Genomic DNA, 22,797 nt, shown 5'->3' with positions numbered 1-22,797 from the left:
GATAATGTCGTGCCACCATTGATGGAAAGTGATGTAGAAGAGTATCCCATCGAAGGTGAAGCCCTTGTCACTAGGCGTGCTCTAAATGTGCAAGTGAAGGAAGAAGATGAAGAACAATGAGACAACATATTTCATACCCGTTGCCACATTAAAGACAAGGTATGTAGTATGATTATAAATGGGGAAAGTTGCACTAATGTTGCTAGTACTATCTTGGTTGAGAAATTGTGCTTACCTACCACTAAATTATCCTAGACCTTATAAACTACAATGGTTGAATGATTGCGGGGAAGTTATGGTCACTAAGCAAGAGTTGGTTTCATTATCCATTGGTAGGTATCATGATGATGTTCTTTGTGATGTAGCACCAATGCATGCAAGTCATTTGCTTTTAGGTAGACCATGACAATTTGATAGGAGGGTCATGCACGATGGCTTCACAAATAAATATTCTTTTAAGATGCGTGGTAAACTTGTAACTCTTGTACCATTAACTCCTAAGCAAGTATATGAAGATCAGTTGAGGATAAAAAATGAGAGTGAAAAAAGAAAAGATTGTGAGAGAAAAAAAATGAAAAAGAAAAGGAGTGTGAGAAAAGAAAAAGTGAGGATGAGAGTAGTGAAAAAAAGAATGAAAAAGAAACAAAAAAATAGAGCGAGAGTAAAAAAGGGAGCTTTTATGCAAAAGAAAGAGAGGTTAAGAGAGCTTTTTATTCTCAACAGGCGATGATTGTACTTTTGTACAAGGAGGCTTATTTCAACACTAACAATCTTAACCCTTGTTTGCCTAGTGTTGTTAAATCTCTTTTGCAGGAATTTGATGATGTCTTTCCTAAAGAAGTTCCTGATGGATTGCCACCACTTAGGGGAATAGGGCACCAAATTGACTTCATCCCAGGAGCAGCCATTCCTAATCGACCAGCCTATAGGAGCAATCCTATGGAGATGAAGGAGCTTCAAAAGCAAGTTGAAGAGTTGATGAGAAAAGGGTATGCCCGAGAAAGTTTGAGTCCTTATTCAGATCCTATTTTGCTTGTGCCTAAGAAGGATAAAACTTGGAGAATGTGCATTGATTGTAGGGCTATCAACAAAATTATGGTAAAGTATCGTCATCCTATTCCTAGATTAGATGATATGCTAGATAAACTATATGGTTCTTGCATTTTCTCTAAAATTGATTTGAAGTTTGGATATCATCAAATTCGCATGCGAGAGGGAGATGAATGGATTACTACTTTTAAGACTAGGTATGGTTTTCACGAATGGATAGTCATGTCATTTGGGCTAACTAATGCACCTACTACTTTCATGAGATTAATGAATCATATTTTGCGTGCTTATATTGGGAACTTTGTTGTAGTATATTTTGATGACATCTTGATTTATAGTAAGAATTTAAATGAGCATGTCAATCATTTACAAAAAGTTCTATTTGTTTTGCGAAATGAAAAATTGTATGTTAACCTTCAAAAATGTTCTTTTTTGCACTAGTCAAATAGAGTTTCTTGGTTATATTGTTAGTGCTAAGGGAATAACAGTTAATGAAGAAAAGATTAAGGCAATTTGTGATTGGCCAACACTAAAAATGATAACTGAGGTACGTAGCTTTCATGGGTTGACAAGTTTCTATAGGAGGTTTGTTAAAAATTTTAGTTCTATAGCTGCACCCTTAACTGAAGTTGTTAAAAAGAATGATGGGTTTCATTGGGATAGTGAACAAGTTTCAGCTTTTAACTTATTTAAGGAGAAGCTAAGTTCTGCACCATTACTTGCATTACCGAACTTTGCTAAAACTTTCGAAATTGAGAGTGATGCATCAGGAATAGGTATTAGAGCTGTACTAATACAAGAAGGTCGACCTCTTGCTTATTTTAATGAGAAACTCAGCGGAGTAGCTTTGAACTATCCAACTTTTAACAAGGAGATGTATGCATTGGTGAGGGCTTTAGAGACTTGGCAGCATTACTTGTGGCCCAAAGAGTTTGTCATTCACACTGACCATGAATCGTTGAAGCATTTAAAGAGTCAAAGTAAATTGAATAGACGTCATGCAAAATGGGTAGAGTTTATTGAATCATTCCCTTATGTGATCAAATATAAACAAGGTATGGAAAACATTGTTTCAGATGCTTTGTCTCGAAGGTATACCTTGATCTGTACTTTGAACACTAAATTGTTAGGATTTGAATACATTAAAGATCTATATTCTAATGATCTAGACTTTGGAAATATGTTTGATGTTTGTGAACATGCTGCATTTGGGAAGTTTTATAAGCATGAGGGATTTCTTTTTAAAGTGAATTGGTTGTGTGCCCCTAATTGTTCATTAAGGGAATTATTAATCCAAGAAGCTCATGGTGGGGGATTAATGGGACATTTTGGAGTAAGAAAAACTCTAGAAGTGTTGGTAGAGCATTTCTTTTGGCCACACATGAAATGAGATGTAGTCAAGTTTTGTGAGAAGTGTATTATATGTAGGCAAGCAAAATCTAGATCTTTATCTCATGGATTGTATACACCTTTACCAATTTCTAGTGAACCTTGGGTTGATATTTTCATGGACTTTGTTGTTGGACTACCAAGGTCTAAACGAGGCATAAATTCTATTTTTGTCGTTGTGGATAGATTTTATAAAATGACTCATTTTATTTCATGTAGGAAAATAGATGATGCTAACCATATTGCAGATATATTTTTTAGGGAGATTGTGCAACTTCATGGAGTTCCGAGGAGCATAGTTTCAGATCATGATGCAAAGTTTCTAAGATACTTTTGGAAGACACTATGGGAAAAATGTTAGATTGTATACTAAAAGCCTAGCTTTTGTAAACATTTATTTTTGAAATAAAAGAATCACATTGGTCAATATCTACATTTATTTGTTAAATGTAATTGTTCAATTAATGTATATAGTAGACAATATGGTGTGTGGTGTCACACACAGAAGATCATGTTGTTGGTTCTTTATAAATTATAAACAATTGCTCACGACTAAGATGGAAAGGAACAAACCATCGAAATAGTCATAGTGTAATTAAGTATTAGTTTATCTTGATAATACATTACACTGGTACACTCTAAGTGTATTGAGTAGGACCATTTTAGGTAAGTTCTTTTTATACTGACTTAATAAAAGAACTAGACCTTAGTTATTATGGAAGTGTATGCTCTTAATCCTAATATAATAACAAGCACATATATTTAATATTTATTTCTTTGACTTATCAAAGGGTGAGGTTTAGCTCGATAAATTAATAAGCCCGATAAGTTGGGAAATGATATTACTTATAGTGTGTGTTGTTGATTATAGAAGGAATCTGTGTCTTAGTTATCTAGATTGAGAATGCCCCCAAGAGGAGCTCATAAGGATTGCCATGTTAAACCTTGCATGTGGAATTGGTCCGACATGACAATGAAGTTGAGTGGTACTACTCTTGGAGCTGATATTAATTAAGTGAGTTGTCAGTAACTTACTTAATTAGTGGACATTCACTATCTTAAACACAGGGAGACTAACACACTCATAATAAGAAGGAGCCCATAATGTAATTTGGGATTGGTGCGGTAGTGCGATAATATCTCTCTAGTGGAATGAGTTATTATCGATGAACTTGAGTTGTGTGTTCGTGGCGAGCACGGGATACTCAAGCTCATCGGAAGGCCAAAACCAATTTCTCCTCTAGGTCATTATAGCCTCAAGTCCATCCAAATATAAGCCCATCTTGGTGTCCAAGAAGGGGGGCGGTCCAATGCTTGGTGACCAAGCAAGGGCCGGCCACATCCTCTTCTATAGGGGCCGACCCTATTGCTTGGTGATCAAGCTAGTAGGGGCCGGCCACAATAATTCAAACAAGGAGGGTTGTTTTGAATTTTTAAAATCTTCTCTTTGTAGAAAACTATAAGTTTTAAAAGAGAGATTTTAATTTTAAAAACTTTCCTTATTTGAATTAGGTCACATGTTTTAATAGAGAGTTTTAAAAGTTTTAAAAATTTCCTTTTTTAACCATCCTCATGGTTTAAGAAAAAAAGGAAGATAAATTTTAAAATTTAAATTTTCTATCACCATGTTAAAAAAAAAGGAAATTTTATAAGAGAAGTTTTAAATTTTAAAACATGGTTTTAATTTTTAGAACTTTTCTTTTTTAACTCCTACTTTAGGAAAGAGAGCTTGTAAAATTTTATAAGAATTTTTCTTCTTGTAAAATTTTATAAAAAATAATATTCCTTTCCTCTTATGGGGGTTGGCCACCCTTGCTTGGTGCCCAAGCAATGTGGCCGACCATATTGAAAAAATAAAATCATCAAATTAATTTTTGGTGATTGATTCAATCAAGAGGAAAGAAAAGGAAAAATAAAAGGGAAAAGGAAAATTAGAGGAAGATTTAGTTTTTGTAAAAATTCTTCACTTATTTGCCTTGGGTAAGTATTATAAAAGAAGGGGTGGGGAAGTTTCATGAGACACAACTCTTATTCTCTTTCTTGGAGGATCTCTTGGTGGCCGGCCCTCTCTCTTCTCCCTTTCCCTTTGCTCTCTTCTCCTTGGTGGTGGTGGTGGCCGGATTTTAGAGGAAGAGGAAGAAAGCTTTTGGGTGGTGTTCATCTTGGAGGATCGTCGCCCACACGACGTCCAAGGCGAGGTGAGGAATACGGTAGAAGATCTTGAGGCCATTAGTTTACAAAGAGAAGGTATAATTAGCAATTATTTTCCACATCATGCTAGTTATTTTTTTTGTAAGAATTCCAAACACAAGAGGCATTAGATCTAGTATTTCGAATTAGTTTTTCGAATTAGTGTTTTCTTTGTTTTTGAATTTGTGATTCGATTGTTCTTTTTGGTTAACCTAGAGTTATTTAAGGAAATTAAATATTTGCTTTCCTTAAAAGGCTTTGTCTAGGCGGCGGTGGTTGCTCCCATATCCAAGAAGGCCATGTGCCTCGTCATGTAGTGCTAGAAGCTAATTTTAGAAATTAATATTTAATGGAATTAATAACATAGGTGGATTTGAATCAATAGTGTTAAGTTCCGCTTACGATTCAAATCTAAATCATTAAGAGCAGATAAGTTAAATTTGGAATCAATGATGTTAAGTTCCGTCTGCGATTCCTAATTTAATTTCTAAAGAACACAATAGGTTATTTAAGTTCCTCCTCCTGCTTTCCGTCGGCGAAGAGGGATCCGTACTCGATGTCAGGGTCCTCTCCGCAGTCGAAGGGGTCGAGCCAAGGGTTCTTCTTCTTCTTCGTAGCGGTGGCGACGAATCGGAGCTGTCCTCGCTGAGGATGGTACGCCGAGGAAGAGGATAGGGCATGGGTGTGGATTGGGGAAGGGAATGTGTGGGAGATGGGGAAGGAAAAGCTACAGAATGAGAAGAAGGTCTCCTCTTCTCACCGGAGTTGGAGAGATGCGGTGTGGTTGGATGGAGAAGGAAGGGGCGTCGATCTAGGAAGGGGAAGAGGGAGATGAGGTTGAGAGAGATGGTCAGTTTAGGTTTAGGTTTAGGCTGAGAGAGATGGTCGGAGGAAGGGGCGCGATATAGGTTTAGGTTTGGAGGAAACTTTGTGTAGTGTTGCAAATTTTGGCTAGTGGAAAAATTAAAATATTTTATTTTGGTTCATTAACACCGGATTTTAAAACCCACTGTTAAAACTGATGTCTATTAATGAAAAAAATGGCGCTCATAGACATCGGCTAAAAAACCGATGTCTATGAGCGAAAATCTGCGCTCATAGACACCGGCTTTTGGAAAAACCGATGTAAAATACTCAAAGACATCGGTTTTTGCTTAAAACTGTTGTTGTTCCACCGATGTCTATGAGGGTTTTTCTTGTAGTGTACAGTGGAATCGGTACATTTTCCTAGGACTAACCAACAGAAAATTGGGAATAAAACTTTTGTTTTCTACAACTTGTCATCCACAAACAGATGGAAAAACTAAGGTAGTAAATCAAACTTTATCTACTGTATTAGAGCTATCATTCAAAAGAATTTAAATGGTTGGGAAGATTGTTTACCACATGTTGAATTTGCTTATAATAGACCTGTGCATTCTACTACTAATTTTTCACATTTTGAAGTGGTATATGGGTTCAACCCTTTAATTCCTTTAGATTTGTCACCTTTGCCTGTCTCTGAGCATGCCAGTTTAGATGGTACCAAAATAGCTGAGTTTGTAAGGCAATTGCATGAAAATGTTCGATTGTAAATTGAAAAGAGGACTGAACAATATGCTACGCACGCCAACAAGGGACGAAAGAAAGTGATCTTTACACCTGGAGATTGGGTTTGGGTTCATATGAGGAAGGAAAGATTCCCTACTAAACATCATACTAAGTTACATCTGTGAGGAGATGGTCCATTTCAAGTCATTGTTAGAATCAATGATAATGCATATACAAGCTTAACTTACTAGGTGAGTACAATGTCAGAGATTCGAGGACAAATCCTTTTGGGGAAAGGGGGAATGATGGAGTCTAAGAAAGAGACCAGCAAGCTAACGATATGGATCATGGTCAACCCACTCTAGATGTTAATGATGATCCATTATGCATCAATGGAGGCCCAATTACATGAGCTAAGGCTAGAAAGATGAAGGAAGCACTTAATGTACTAATTGAAGATGTGAAGTCCAAAGCTACCATTGAAGAAGGTTTGACCAAGAGCAAGTCATTCGGTATAGTCAACCTAATTCAAGTCTTAGATGACTTAATTAGCACTTAAGTCCCATATCTATGTAGGAGGGATATGTAGGCTCAATTTAGACTCAATTTCTAATTTTATTTGGGTTGTTATAAAGTCATAAGCCTAAAATGGCTAAGTAGTCTACATAGCCCTTTACTAAATGGGATTTCTTTTGGCCTTTTAGGATTTTTTGATCACCTTATAACTATAAATAAAGGAGGTGATGGCCACACATGAATCTTTGACATATTTTTCAATCTAAAGCACGGTGAGACTCTCACTTGTTGGCTCTTCATTGAATTAGAACTTATCAAGGCATTCCCTTATGGCGTTCAAAGACTTATCAACCTCCATCCCAAGGTTATGGCATCTACCATCTTCTATACCAAGGTTCATGCTTTCCTAAGCATTGGGTCGAGGTTCTTTTCATCAATCTTATCGATTTAGTTCTTTCTTTTTTTCTTCTTTCATTCGTTGTGGGTTCTTGAGATATCTTTCTCTTTTGATTCACATCATTATCTAAGGTATGAAAACCATATACATGTATGTCAATCTCACGGTACTAGCCTCACAAAATCAATCATTATCAAACCAAAAGCTCAAGTACCAACACATATGTCAAACCATTAAAATCAGAAACTTACCAAACGACCAAGTAGTCGTACGGGAGCTTCTGATATGTCTGCCCTGCCATTGAGCACATAGCCACAAAATCCAAGATCGAGTCATCAACCATCTCCTCCTCATTCTCTATCCTTAATTGCATACCATCCATCCAACTACCAACACATCTATCTGGGCATCAGCGATGCAAGTATCCAATGATAGTAGGAGGTAAGTGAAGGTGCCACTAATTATATCTCGGTCTATGCCTAAGTATGTCTTTGAACCTCTCTATATGTAGCCCAAGTGCCCCTAATCCCATCAATCTATATGTCCATCCTCATCCTAGCACAGCTATCCAGGCATCATCAATGCAAGTCTCCAACGATAACAGGAGGTAAGTGAAGGCGCCATTGATCATGTGTCGATGAATTTGGAGGTATGTCTCTGAATCTCTATATGTCAGCCCAAGCACCTCCTAAGCTCCCTCCTAAGCTGGTGCGGCTCCAATGGAATCTCCTGAGGAGTGTGGCAAGTAGCTTGACTCCAAAAGAAGGCTCCAAGGTAGTGCTCTATCCATGGCGGTACAATAATTTTTTTCCTCTTTTTTTTCAATTTTTTTTTTCTTTTTTTTTCAATTTTTTTCCCATTCAGGTCTAGTGAACTAGATCAGAATAGATATCCAAAGTGTGATATACATGAGTTTGCATTTTTCAAAATATAGTCTCACCCTCAAATCCCTCTCTCTTAAATCTCAAATGATTGCAAGCCTGACAAATATAATGTATGACAACAACCATAGTAGCATGACGTGCTCACATCAGCATGCTAGTCCCCCAATATTTGGCATGCAAACACCCTCAGCATCTTCCAATAGGTAGTCATCTCATGTGTCATGTGTGGCCATAGTCTAACACAGTCCTATAGCTATTTCACCTGGGCAGTCGAAAAAGATGTGCTCTTGTGTCTCCTCCACCATCCTACAAAAAGAGTAGACCCTGTCTAAAGCCTCAAGGTACTCTAGTCGATCCTGGTAGGTAACATACAGTGTGCAAGTAATCATAAGGTGAATCTATGGCAAGGATGTACATCTGATCAACACATCTTGATTGTATAATGTAGGTTTCAACCACTTTCTCTTGGCATGTTGTAGACTTGTTCTCTATACAAACATTTTGTAAGAATATTCTTGAAATAAAGAATAGATTATAAAATATCAATTTTTTAATTGTATTATGTTTTTGATACATATATAGTGACTTATCATTACGAATACTAATGTAGAAGAATTTGGATTCTTTTTATTATTTTTAAAAAGTTATTTATTTTTTTTTTGTAATTTTAGGGGTTTTTGGTCTTTAGGGATTTTCAATAATTTTATTTTTTATTTTTTAAATTTTGAGTCAGTGTAGAATTTTTAGTATTGTGAGTCTATAAGAAATTTTTTCCTTCTATTATGATCTCTTCCCTTTCTTAACAAGTTAGGAATTGAGGTCTTCTTTTTAATCTTTGCATCTTAAGGTTAAAGTCTATATAAGTGTCTATTTAGCTATTTGAGAATAATTCTTGATTATTAAATAATATTCTTTTAAAAAAAAATTTAGAGGATGACAGTTTCTCTTCTTGTCTTCTCCTTAACTCTCTTTCTCCTTTTCTTATCATCCTACAGGATAATTGCTATCATATCTGACATTAATTGGTATCAGAGCTAGCAAGTTTCGATTAAGGAAGTCATGTAGCATCGATGACATGCTAGAGAGGGGGATGAATATCACTCATGGCTAATTCGTTCGTTTCGCAAAACTCAGAATAATGTAGCAGAATAAAGAAAAGACAAAAGCAATGGTAACATAATTTCTTTTACTTGGTTCGGAGCCTGTGACAACTCCTACTCCAAGGCCCACGACCGTTGATCACTTTCGGTGGGCAATCACTAATAGTTCAGAAATCCTTTACAAGTAAACAATTACAAGTACTGAAAAAAACAAAGTATACTGATAATAAGAAATTAGGAATATGTTCGTCGGTTGTCGGAGCAGCATTGAAGAGAGCGACAGTTGTTCGTTCTTGATCTTGAAAATTGTGTTGTTGAAGCAACTAGTCAAGCCCTCCTTAAATAGCTAAGCAAGGCCTGATCCAAATCCACTGATCTCGGGATTAGATTTGACTCATCCCTAATCGTTCGACTGATCCCCTAGTTCGATCGACTGACCCTACCTGAATCGATCCGTCTTCCCATTCAAATTTAGCTTCGGATGAGTCCTCGTTCGATCAACCGGTCCCACTGTTTGGTCGACTGATCCCACTATTCTCGTTGGCTTATTTGGTCTTATCCGATCAATTCGGCCTGATTTCGATCACCATATATCCACTCTTCGGTCGATTGACCCTTCAATTGAACCCGTTCATCTGGCTGGATATCTATCTATTTGCTTTGGAGGTTCAGTCGACCGATCCTCGGTTCGGTCGACTGATCAAGGCCAAGTCCATCCCTACAAAACTGTTAGTTTCCTACAAAATAGAGTTAGATAAAATAGCAAATAATATATCAATAACTTGACATTTAGACTCTCCGGTTATGACTTCTGATTTTCTTCAAAAACCTTAGGTCGAACCAACGCCTATTGTTCACTCAATGGGAAATGCATCCACCTACTCCTCTTAGGAGAGATTACATATTGTTAGACTGGTCCTCCAGACCAACTAAACTTTCCGCTTAGGGTTACCACCCCCTAGGACCTAGGGTTACCACCCCCTAGGGTTTTCCATAACCAAGGGTTACCACCCCCTAGGGTTTTCCATAACCTAGGGTTATCACCCCTAGGGTTTTCCACCTGCCTAGCCGCTGCTAGGACTTTCCATAACCTAGGGTTACCACCCTCTAGGACCTAGGATTACCTCCCCCTAGGGTTTTCCACCTGCCTAGAATTCACTAGGACTTTTGCCTAAGATAACTTAAGACTTTCCTGCAAGCTCAATCAACTTTGTTAGATCACAAGACAACTTAACTTTGGACCCTTTGACATAATCAAAACTCAGGTTCGATCATCTAGTGCTTCATGCAATAACAATCTCCTCCTTTTTGATTATGACAACCTCGTTCAAAGTTAAGTAAAACATAACAATAATTAAAGGAATTTTATCATGAGCATAAATACATTAATTTGTAAAAAAAACTCCCTTATGCTCTCTCCTTTCACAAAAACTATGTTTAACTCTTAACTTTGACTTTTCTCTCCCCCTTTGACATAAATCAAAAATAAAATAAGTAGAGAGAAGGTTATTTAACATGTAAAGATAGTACAAAATAAATTTACTCTATTAAGCTCCCCCTAAATGGTAGCACTTAAAAAAACCTTAGCTAGTTTTTAAGCGTTGAAAGTGAGTTAGCTTTTTTATTTTTTAAAAAAAAAACTTAGCTAAACTTAGCTTTGAAAATAATTACTTTGAAAAACACTTAGCTAAATTAGAAATTTTTTGAAAATACTTAGCTTTTTCAACAAAAACTTAGCTAAACTTAAGTTTTGAAAATAATTACTTTGACAAACACTTAGCTTAATTAAAAATACTTTATTAAGTACTTTAGTTTTTTGAAATTTTGATAAAAACTAGGCTTTAAAAAGACTTTGATAAAAACTTAGCTTTAATACTTAGTTTTATAGAGATTTTGAAAAAGCTTAGTTAAAAGTATTCAGCTTAAAAAAGATTTTGATAAAAACTTAGTTTAAAAAATTTGATAAAAACTTAGCTTTAAAAAGATTTTGATAAAAACTTTAGCTTTAAAAATATTTTGATAAACATTTAGCTTTAAAAATATTTTGATAAAAACTTAGCTTTAAAATTTTTTTGATACTTAGCTTTAAGAATATTTTGATAAAAAATTAACTTTAAAAATATTTTGATAAAAACTTAGTTTTAAGAATATTTTGGTAAAAACTTAGTTTTAAAAATACTTTGATAAAAATACTTGGATAAGTAAATGATTTATTTGAAAAATACTTAAAAATACTTTATTTAAAACTTAGTTTTTGTCTTTTCGAAAATAATTTATTTTTATTTTCAAAAATATTTTTTAAAAAATTAAACTTTCCCTTTCAGAATATTTTGAACTTTTGAAAAGTTTAACTTTTAAAACCAATGTTTAACAAAATAAAAATTAATATCTTAACCTTTCTTTCAATCCCCCTTAATTAATGCCAAAAATGTTTGAGGGTCCTAGAGTCTCAGCATGTAAATTAAAAACATAAAGTTATTATTTATTTTTCTAATTTTTCATCTCACTCATTCTATATTATCAAGCATGTTCAATTTATGAGGGTGTGTGAGATGGAGTTAAGTTAAGTTGATTTTATCTTTAACTTTGAAAAATATTTATGATATTGAAGTATATTTCAAAAATAATTTAAGTTAAATTTAGATTTTAAAAGTACTGAATTTGAGATTTTAAAATATAAGTTTGAATTTTGAATGAGTTTGAATTTTAAGTTTTGGAATATAAGTTTAAATTTTGAATAAGGTTGAATTTTGAGTTTGTTTGAATTTTAAATTAGTTTGAATTTTGACTTTTAGAATATAAGTTTAAATTTCTTATTTTAAAATATAAGTTTGAATTTTAAAATATAATTTTGAAGATTAATTGAATATTTGAAAATAATTAAGATTTTGAAGATCATTTGAAAATAATTAAGATTTTAAAATTATTTTAAAATAATTAAGATTTTAAAAATTATTTTAAAATAATTAAGATTTTGAAATTAAGATTAATTAAGATGACTTAGATTAATTGAATTAATTTTTAGTTGAATTTTAATTAAGTTAACTTAACTGAGTTTAATTAATTTGAGTTTGGTTAACTACTTTTATTTTAAACCTAGATCCATCTTACCCTTTTCTATATTTTCAATCAGGGAACCTTATAGGTTTTTTGTGAGATGGTTAATTTTATCTTCAATTTAGATTATCATCTAAGGATTGATTTACATTTGAGTTAGACTAAGGTTTAATGGTTAGTCAATAAAATATTCATTTCAATAATTAGCTTCCAGGCAGTGGTGAGGCACTAGGCCTTCATGAATATGAGATCATCCACCACTTCTAGACAAAGCCTTTTAAAAAAATTAAATATTTAATTCCCTTTTTGAAAATCCTAAGTCTAACTAGTCAAGTGTTAATCAAGCCTAAAAGCATCCACATCAGTTTCTCTATTACTATATCTAAAATTTAGGGTAAATGACTCACTTTATTAAATTTAGATAATCACTTTTCATTACACACTACATCAAATACCCTAAAATTTCCATCATCCTTAGTTTTTTTATTTTTTTTCTCTTTCTTCTATTTTTTATTATTATATTTATGGAATGAGTGGAAGGAGAGAGATTAAAAAGAAATATTATTTTATTTTTAGGGTAAAGATTTCATTCCCTAAATTTAAAAAATCACTATTCATCAAATCTAAATTTAGGGAATGGATAGGGTACCTGATGCATAGGATTTTTAGTTATCCTATCTAAAATTTAAGGTAAAATCTTTGAATAGGGTAGCTGATGTAGATGCTCTAAGTTCTTATCTACCCTAATCTAAGCATGTATAATGAAAGTAAACATCAGACAATTCTATTTTATTATAAAGACAGTCTTTTTGTTGGCTCCCCCTGAATCATAGACTCGATAAGGTCTATTATGGTAATGAATTTGATCCTTGGAGATCCAATATTGACCAAGTCCAACTTGATTAATCAAGTTAGACTTGGGGACCCATGCTTGTATTGTTCCTCTATGTCTTCAATTAACAAGCGATAGCTAAGATCTAAACTTACGGTTAGCCTTATTTCCAAGTCCAGATCGATTGTATATAGCTCTTTGTTTTCCAAGAACCAGATCCAGATTCTTAGAACCCAAGGTGAATTGTTCCAATGAGTCATTGAGTTGTTTGACCTGAGTTTTTAAATTAGAATTGTCTTCCTGAACTTGCTCAATCAAAGAGCTCAAGTTAGTCGCTTCCTTAAGGGTTGTTACCTCCTTTTGGAGTGACTTGACCCAGATGTTGGATTTGGCCAGCTTTCTTAATAAATATGTAACTAAATTTTGTAAGTCATCTATCTGAGTACCAGAGATTAGGGAGCTTACAATGTTGTTTGGCCCTTCGGAAATAGATACAGATCCGTGACTTCTCTTTGATTCGGACTGAAATGCTAATTGTTAGTAAGCAATTGATCAATCAAATCTGAAATGTAGACACACACATTAATTATAAAAGTATGATTCTTATTTTTATTTCACCCTTCCCAAAAAGCCTTTGGAGATGAAAAACTATTATAGAAAAAGAATCTACAAAGTTAAGCACAAATATAATCAATATGGCAATAAAAAAATAAATAAAAATTTTACGTGAGTGTTGCCAACAGAAATGGAACACAAGTTGCAGGGTATCATAGCACAAAAGATGAGAGAACACTTAGAGCATGAGAACAAGAGTAAATTTTGTGTAGATGAGTGATTGAGTGATTTTTAAGCTTTGCCTCGAAGCCTTTTATATAGCCCCTCTCTGGTCACCTAGAGCCTTTCCAGTCCCCTACATAGGTGCTAATGTGGTTGCAACTTTTATCTATTAGAGAACATTAATGAAGATCTATGGTCGACTGGAAGCCCTTCGATCGTCTGGAGAGGGGTTAATCTTGATCTTGACCAGATTCACTTGGATTGCTAATAACGCCATCTCTCGGTCATTAATAAAATAAGCTACTTTAGTTGTCCATATACTCCGGTTGCCCTAACTTGATACAGTTCCCTGGACTCTTTAAATTCTCTTGTTGAGAGTCATTACTGGCCAGTTGTCCTAGACTCCCTTTGATTGCTTGGAAAGTTGAACCTTGTTATCTAACTACAAGTGCATGGTTATGTCATCAAGTAATAAAAATATTAAATCTACAAAGACCATTGATTAAGTACTAGTTGAGTTTGCAAAACAAGTTATCTAGATAATTAAGGTTGTGTGTGGTCATGAGAATAAGAGAGAGAGAGAGAGATCCAGAGAGAGCAAATGATTGAAGAGGGAGAAATTGGTTTGGGAAAATGATTCTAGGATTTTGATTTCATTATGGTGCCAGTTTATGTTCTATGTATTGTTCACCTACTCATTGCCATGTTTACACTCTTATAGGGATTCTAACCAAATTTCTGGTATAGACTCGTGAAGGTTACACCGAAGTGTTTACAACACCTTCAATGCTATTAAGTAAAGAGATAACACTAGAACATCTAGTTAAAGGGATATACCTTGTCATATGAGGGCCCCCCAATCATACATTCTAGATTACACAAGTCACGCCCTCGAGGCTATGGTGTAGTAGTAGGGCATCTAGGTTGTCACCCAAGCACCCGCGGTTTGAGCCCTAGCTATGGTGAATTTGTAGAAATTTTTCCTCCAAATGGGGCATGCAACTAAAGGATACTGGGCTCCTGAGCTGCCTACTGCGAGCGCTTTCTGATTTACCCTGGTGGCCTGTGGAAAACTTTCGTGGGGCCGGACCGGTCACCCCAGGCTCGACGTTACCCTGCCTGGTTAATCAGTTTTTTTAGATTACACAAGTCACTTTCTAACATTAAATTAGGAAAAATCCATTAAACTCTAATTAGCTAATCCCTTATAGAGAATTAACCCTCTTTTTAAGGTGATAACTCTAGAATGTCTAGTTAAAGAGATACCCTCACTCACTTAGAGTCCCCGGTAATAAAATCTAGAGCATCTTCTCTACTTGATGACCAATTCTTCACATCCATTTTCATATACAACACACATATTCAATTAAATAAGAACAAGACATAAATATATCATAGAATGAGGAATGACCAAATCCATAGTTTATACATCAATATTACATCACAATTACTCCCTACATTCAAAAATCTAGAGAATCTACTCCATAGCGAAAGAAATATAATTGCAAGACATAAAAATAGCAATCTACAACTCAAATTGGAAATGAAAGAGAAGAGAAAGCTTAGTGAAATGTTATTGATGTATTCTGATGAAATTCTAGCAAGGATGATGGACAGATCTTCAAAATTTGCCATAGAAATGGATCTTGTGGGTTTCCTTGAAGGGAAAACCCTTCTCCCCTTGAAAAGGGGATCTTCTTCTCCTTTTATAGGCCCCCACACAAGCCCTAAATGGTGCAACATAGCCATGCATTTTTAGCACGGCCGTCCTGGGTTAGCCACAGTGAAGTAAGGCATGGTTCTGCCTCATGGGCATGGTCGAACCTAGCCACGGCTGATCCTAGGCATGGACAAACCATGATGGGTTCTATTTTGAGCTCTAGGAAGAGGCATAGTCTTGCTTGGGAGACATGGCCAGGCCATGTGGCATGTTAGAACTCAAGGGAGACACAATCATGACTGGGCCCCACCCCAGTGGTGACTCATGCCCCGACCATGCCCCCTCACTAGTGGTCACTCATGCCCTAGTCGTGCCCCAGCCGTGCGTAAAGGCACCTCCATGTGGTGGAGAACACGAGGGGGCCATACCCCTTACTATAAAAGGGGATTTTCTCCTCTTTTCACTCATCTTTGGTTTGGGGCTCTACCCTAATTCCTTGGGGAAGGGTTCTCCCCCTGGGGGAATCCTAGAAGCTTTATCTTTGTCTATCCTCACCATTCATCCTTCTCAAGAGTAAGGGAACACCTCCAAAGATGCTGAGCTTTAAGGATAAGCGCTTTCTTCTTTCTATTTCTATATATTAATTTATAGTTTGCTACTTTCTTAGTTCTTTAGTTGTATTCTCTTGTAATGGAGTAGATTCTTGATGGAGTATAAGAAAGAAAGCAACAAGCTAATGATGTGGATCATGGTCAACCTACTCTAGATATTAATGATGATCCATTATGCATCAATGGAGGACCAATTACAAGGGCTAAGGCTAGAAAGATGAATGAATCACTTAATGTACTAATTGAAGATGTGAAGGCCAAAGCTACCATTGAAGAAGGTTTGACCAAAAGCAAGTCATTTGGTATAGTCAACCTAATTCAAGTCTTAGATGAGCTTAATTAGCACTTAAGTCTCATGTCTATGTAGTAGGGATATGTAGGCTCAATTTAGACTCAATTTTTACTTTTATTTGGGTTGTAATAAATGTTAGGACCTTCGGATGCGGCTAGAGAGGAGGGGGGTGTGAATAGCCGACCCCAAATTCACGTTTCTTCCTACAATTTGAGTTAGCGCAGCGGAAATAAAAAGTAGAAACAAAAATGGAGAAGATCAAACCTCAAACGCGACGATATAACAAGGTTCGGAGATGATACTCCTACTCCTCGGCGTGTCCATAAGGTGGACGAATCCTATCAATCCGTCGGTGGATGAGACCCCAGAGAACTGGCAAATAAAAACTCCTTCTGGGTGGAGAAACCTCGCCACAATCTCTCTTGCAACAGCAATATCAGTGTACAAGAAATACAGCAAGAAGTCAAGAACAATATGAATGTAAAAACACTAGTTTGCTTGCCTTCTCGTCGACTGTTGATGAAGCAGCAACTTCACGGATGCCAACCACAGCAGCAGCTGTTCAGTTGGAAACTCAGCCGAGGGAAGCTCACACGAAGCTTCAGCGATGAAGAGCTCAGCAAAGCTCATATAGCAAGAAGGAAGAAGTTGTCTGCTTCCCTGTAGCGGCCCTCTTATATATACCTGCGAAGAAGACAAAGAAGAAGCAGAAATCTAGCCGTTGTGACTCAACGGCTAGGTCTGGACCGATCAGGCTCCACCCTGATCGGTCCAGGGCGGATCTGATCGGTCAGGGGACCGATCAGGCCCTACGCTGATCGGTCCCCAGACCGATCCCAACTCTCACAGAGAGTTGGTTGCGATCCCTGATCGGTCTGTGGATCGATCAGGCCCTAGGCTCATCGGTCCCCAGACCGATCCCAACTCTCATAGAGAGTTGGTTGCCAAAGCCCTGATCGGTCTGTGGACCGATCAGGCCATTCCTTCTCCCAATCTGTTTGGTTACTGATCGGTCACCAGATCGATCAGATGACCCAGTGTATCACTGGATCGGTCAGCAGACCGATCCAATTTCCCAGCCTTAAACCTAAAGCCTTCCTGATCTAGAGAACGAGCTACCGAGCCCTCTCTGACCTAGTCCGGAGAACGAGCTACCGAGCCCTCTCCGACTTCCACGTCCGGTCCAGAGAACGAGCTACCGAGCCCTCTCTGACCTAGTCCAGAGAACGAGCTACCGAGCCCTCTCTGACCTAGTCCGGAGAACGAGCTACCGAGCCCTCTCCAACTTCGTCCGGTCCAGAGAACGAGCTACCGAGCCCTCTCTGACCTAGTCCGGAGAACGAGCTACCGAGCCCTCTCCGACTCCATCCAGTCCAGAGAACGAGCTACCGAGCCCTCTCTGACCTAATCCGGAGAACGAGCTACCGAGCCCTCTCCGACTCCATCCAGTCCAGAGAACGAGCTACCGAGCCCTCTCTGACCTCCCATGCCAAGCTTCCATACTTGGACTTTTCCCCCGTGCCAAGCTCCCTGCTTGGACTTTTCCCGTGCCAAGCTCCCTGCTTGGACTTTTCCGTGCCAAATCTCCATCCTTGGACTTTTCCCGTGCCAAGCTCCCTGCTTGGACTTTTCCGTGCCAAGTCTCCATACTTGGACTTTTCCGTGCCAAGTCACCATACTTGGACTTTTCCCGAATCAGGTCAACTCAAGTCAACCTTGACCAAAGGTTGCACCCACAATCCCCCAAGTTCCTATTCTTGTCAAACATCAAAATATAACTTCTCTATTCTTGTCAAACATCAAAATATACCTCGAGTCAGGTCAACTCGAGTCGGGTCACCCAGGTTAACCTTGACCTAAGGTTGCACCAACAATAAAGTCATAAGCTTAAAATGGCTAAGTAGTCTACATAAGCCTTTACTAAATGAGCTTTCTTTTGGCTTTTTAGGGTTTTTTGGTCACCTTATAGCTATAAATAAAGAGGGTGACGACCACACATGTATCTTTGACATATTTTTCAATCTAAAGCACGGTGAGGCTCTCACTTGTTGGTTTCATTGAATTAGAACATATCAAGGCATTTCCTTGTGGGCGCTCAAAGACTTATCAACCTCCATCCTAAGGTTGTGTCGTCTACCATCTTCTATACTTAGGTTCATGCTTTCCTAAGCATTGGGTCGAGATTCTTTTCATCAATCTTATTGATTTAGTTCTTTCTTTCTTTCTTCTTCCATTCATTGTGGATTCTTGAGATATCTTTCTCTTTGGATTCACATCATTTGGTATCAGAGCTATGGTTTTTCTAAATCAATTTCGTTATCCTTTTTCTTTTGTGCTTGAATCTTTGTTTATTTTGTTCAAGATTATTTACTTATCATTGTCATCTCAGTCTTAGTGAGTTTTAGTCGTCTTGTTGCTATAAAAAAAGAGGCCGAAATTCAAAAAAAATATTTTCGGTAAAAACAAAAAACAAAAAAAGAGGCCGAAATTCAAAAAAAAAAGAAAAAAGCATATTTTCAGCAAAAAAAAGGGTCAAAAATTTAAAAAAATAAGGTGGGTATAGAGAATTGTTATTTCTATACTTGTCTTGCCTAGTATATACTTGCATTTTCCAATTCCGTATTTTCATTAAAGTCTTGCCTAGTATACTCCGCATCTCCTTTAAAGTCTTGTCTAGTATACTCCACATCACCTTTAAAGTCTTGCCTAGTATACTTGCATTTTTCAATTCTGTATTTTCTTTAAAGTCTTACCTAATATACTCCGCATCTCCTTTAAAGTCTTACCTAGTATACTTGCATTTTCCAATTCTGTATTTTCTTTAAAGTCTTATCTAATATACTCCGCATCTCCTTTAAAGTCTTGCCTAGTATACTTACATTTTCCAATTCCATATTTTCCTTTTAAGCTATGCCAATATTTAATTCTAGCAAATTTCCTTTCAATCCTTAATATCAGTTTTCAATTATGCAACCTTTATTTTTATATCAATTCCTATCTTTTAACCTAATACCCTTGGGAGTTTAAATTAGTCAACGAATGCTTATAGGAAAATTGCCACAATTCTAAGTTCTTTAAAGAGCTAACATTAGTGAGTTGAGTGATTTAGTGTCAACAGATTGCATTAATACAAGTGGAGAGGAAGCAAGACTGAGAGAAATACTTGAACAAGAAGCCTTGAGACAATACTTGGAATGCATGGAAATCATATTCAATCAAATTCTCGACAGATTAGAGAGACAAGATGCTGTAATTTTAGGATTGCAAAATAGCCAAGCTGGTAGAGTTCCTACATGAAATTCAAGGTAATATAACCGTGATGACAACAATGATGATGATGTTGATGGCATATCTAAGGACATTAATGATAGAGTTTCTAGTGGCAGATCTAGTCATGCTAGAATTGGTGGTAGAAGAGGAAGAATGAATTATTATGCTGATAGAAACTTGGGAAATATCAAGATGAAGATTCCTTCATTTCAAGGTAAAAGCGATCTAGACATATATTTGGAGTGGGAAAAGAAAGTTGAATTAGTGTTTGATTGTCACAACTACTCTGAAGAGAAGAAGGTAAAACTAGTTGTTGTTGAATTTATTGATAATGCTATTATTTGGTGGGATCAAAATGTTGGCGCTACTCGGAATTTCATTCTGTTTCCCCTGTACAAAAATTTGTATAAGCACAGAACTTTTCCTAGCAATCCATGTGCTTTTCAGAAGTTAAACTTAGATTGCAAATAAAACTTAACATTATTAATCCAAGTTCAACCCATGTATTCATCAAAAGTTAAACCATATTACAGCAGTTGATTAAATATTTATTTCATGGATTGACTTCCAGGTAGTTTGCGAAGCACTCGGCCTTCTTGGGTATGGGATCATCCACCACTTCCTAGACAAAGCCTTTCAAAGAAATTGAATATTTAAACTCCTTAAAGTAACCTTAGGTTTAACTACAGAGACCATAATCGAAGCACAAGATCATTGGCCTCTTGTGTTGGTATTTCAGGATCCATACAAAGAAACTAAACTAATTAATACGCAGCAGAATAATTAACTAGTTGTACCTTTCCTTTATTTCAATAGACCACTTGATCTTCTGCTGTATTCCTCTCCTCCTCTTGGACGTCGTGTGGGCGATGATCTTCCAAGACAACACCACCCGAACCACTTCTTTGCCTCCAAGAATTTCGGTCACCAAGGGATGCTAAAACAGGGAGCCTCCTTCTCTTCTTCTTCTCCTCCAAGTAACCAGCCACAAGAGGATTGAGCCTCTTGATGCCACCGGCCCTTGGTAAAGGAAACTAGTGGAGAATAGAAAGAGTAGAGGGTCGGCCAAAACAAGGATTAAAAGAAGAGACTTAGGTTATGTTATACCATAAGGCACCATCTACCTCTCTTTTATAATCTTTGGTGAATGCAAAAAAAGAAAGATTTAAAATTAAAACCTTCCTTTTAATTCCAATTATGTGTGGCCAACACTTATTTGGGCAACTATTAAGGAAAAATTTTAAATTAAAATCTCTTTTAAACCATTGTGGATGGCTACAAAATGGAAATATTTTAAAATTAAAATATCTCTTTTAAATCTCTTGGTGGATGGCTATAAAAGGAAAGTTTTAAAATTAAAATCTCTCTTTTAAATCGCTTAGAGGATGGATATAAAAGGAAAGATTTTAAAAATTAAAACTCTCTTTTAATTCCTCGTGGTCGGCTCCTTGCTTGGGCACCAAGCAAGGCTTGGCCGACCACCTCTTGAGCTCTAAGCAAAGCTTGGCCGACCCTTGCTTGGGCACTAAGCAAGGATGTGGCCGACCCATTACTTGGGTAAGAAGTGGACTTGGTTGGATACAAGATTTTTTTATAAAGAGGCTACAACAGGGACCTAGAGGAGGAATTGGTTTTGGCCTCCTAATGGACTTGGGCTTCCCGTGCTCAGCCCAAGCACCTAACTCAAGTCGATCAATAATTACCCATACCACTAAAGGGTTATTATTTAACTACTGCACCAATCCCATATTACAATATGAACTCCTTATTATGCGTGCGTTAATCTCCCTGTGTTTAAGATATCACATGTCCATTAATTAAATGAGTTACTGACAACTCACCTAATTAACATCTAACTCCAAGAGTAGCACCACTCAACTTCATTGTCATGTCAGAACTAAGTCCACCTGCAGGGTTTACATGACAATTCTTATAAGCTCCTTAAGGGGACATCATCATCCTAATAAATATGACACATTTTCCTTCTATAATCAACAACACACCATATAAATAATATTATTTCTCAACTTATCAGGCCTATTGATTTAACGAATAAATCTCACCCATTGATAAATTAAAGAAAGAAATACTAAATATATGTGATTGTCATTATTTTGGGATTAAGAGTACACACATCTATAATAATAGAGGTTATGTTCTTTTATGCAGTTAATATAAAAGGAACAACCTTAAATGGTCCTGCTCAATACACACATAGTGTAAAAGTGTAATTTTATAGTCAAGATAAACTAATACCAAATTACACTACAACCATTCCAATGGTTTGTGCCAATCCATCTTGGTTGTGAGCTACTATTTATAATTTTTAAGGAACTGATAATATGATCTTCTGTGTGACACCACACACCATGTTATCTGCAATATAAATTAAATGGACAACTGCATTTAACTAAATGCAGACATTTGACCAATGTGATTCTCATTTCAAAATAAATGTTTATACAAAAAACTAGGCTTTTAGTATACATTCTAACAATCTCTCACTTATACTAAAAGACTATGCTGCCATACATATGATACCCATCCCTGCAACATTCCTATCAAAAGCTCTCGCCGGAAGGGCCTTAGTGAAAGGATATGCCAGGTTATCTTCTGATGCAATCTTAGCGACAACAACTTCTCCGCGCTTTATGATGTCTCGTATCAAGTGGTAACTTGCACTCAATGTGTTTACTTGCCTTAGAGGCTCATGGTTTCTTCGTGTTTGCTACTGCACCACTATTATCACAATAAAATGTGATAATTTTGGACAAACCAGGAATCACATCTAAGTCCATCAAGAAGTTTCTGAGCCATACAGTTTCTTTGGCTGCCTCAGAGGTTGCCACATACTCAGCTTCCATGGTGGAGTTTGAAACACATTTATGCTTAACACTCCTCCATGTTATGGCTCTACCTCCCAAAGTAAACACATACCTTGAGGTTGACTTACTATTGTCCCTATCTGATTGGAAATCCGAATCCATGTAACCCATAGGGAGCAAATCATCTACCTGGTAAACCAGCATATAATCTCTAGTCCTTCTCAGGTACTTCAATATATGCTTTATGGCAGTCCAATGTCCCTGTCCTGGATTAATATAGGCTAACCATGCCCACGGCAAAATAGATATCCGGTCTCGTATATAGCATCACATACATTAGGGTTCCTACGGCCAAAACATAAGGAACTACCTTCATGTCCTCTATTTCCTATGATGTTTTAGGAGACATCTCTTTAG

At 36.5% G+C, this 22,797-nt stretch overlaps 1 pseudogene; it reads left to right on the top strand.

The window, feature by feature from the left end:
• Window positions 1-22,797, top strand: part of LOC121998391 — an 80,386-nt pseudogene that overhangs the window by 1,081 nt on the left and 56,508 nt on the right.

Source organism: Zingiber officinale, chromosome 1A (assembly GCF_018446385.1).
Source record: "Zingiber officinale cultivar Zhangliang chromosome 1A, Zo_v1.1, whole genome shotgun sequence".
Classification (NCBI taxonomy): Eukaryota; Viridiplantae; Streptophyta; class Magnoliopsida; order Zingiberales; family Zingiberaceae; genus Zingiber; species Zingiber officinale.
This window is presented reverse-complemented; position numbering and strand designations above follow the sequence as displayed.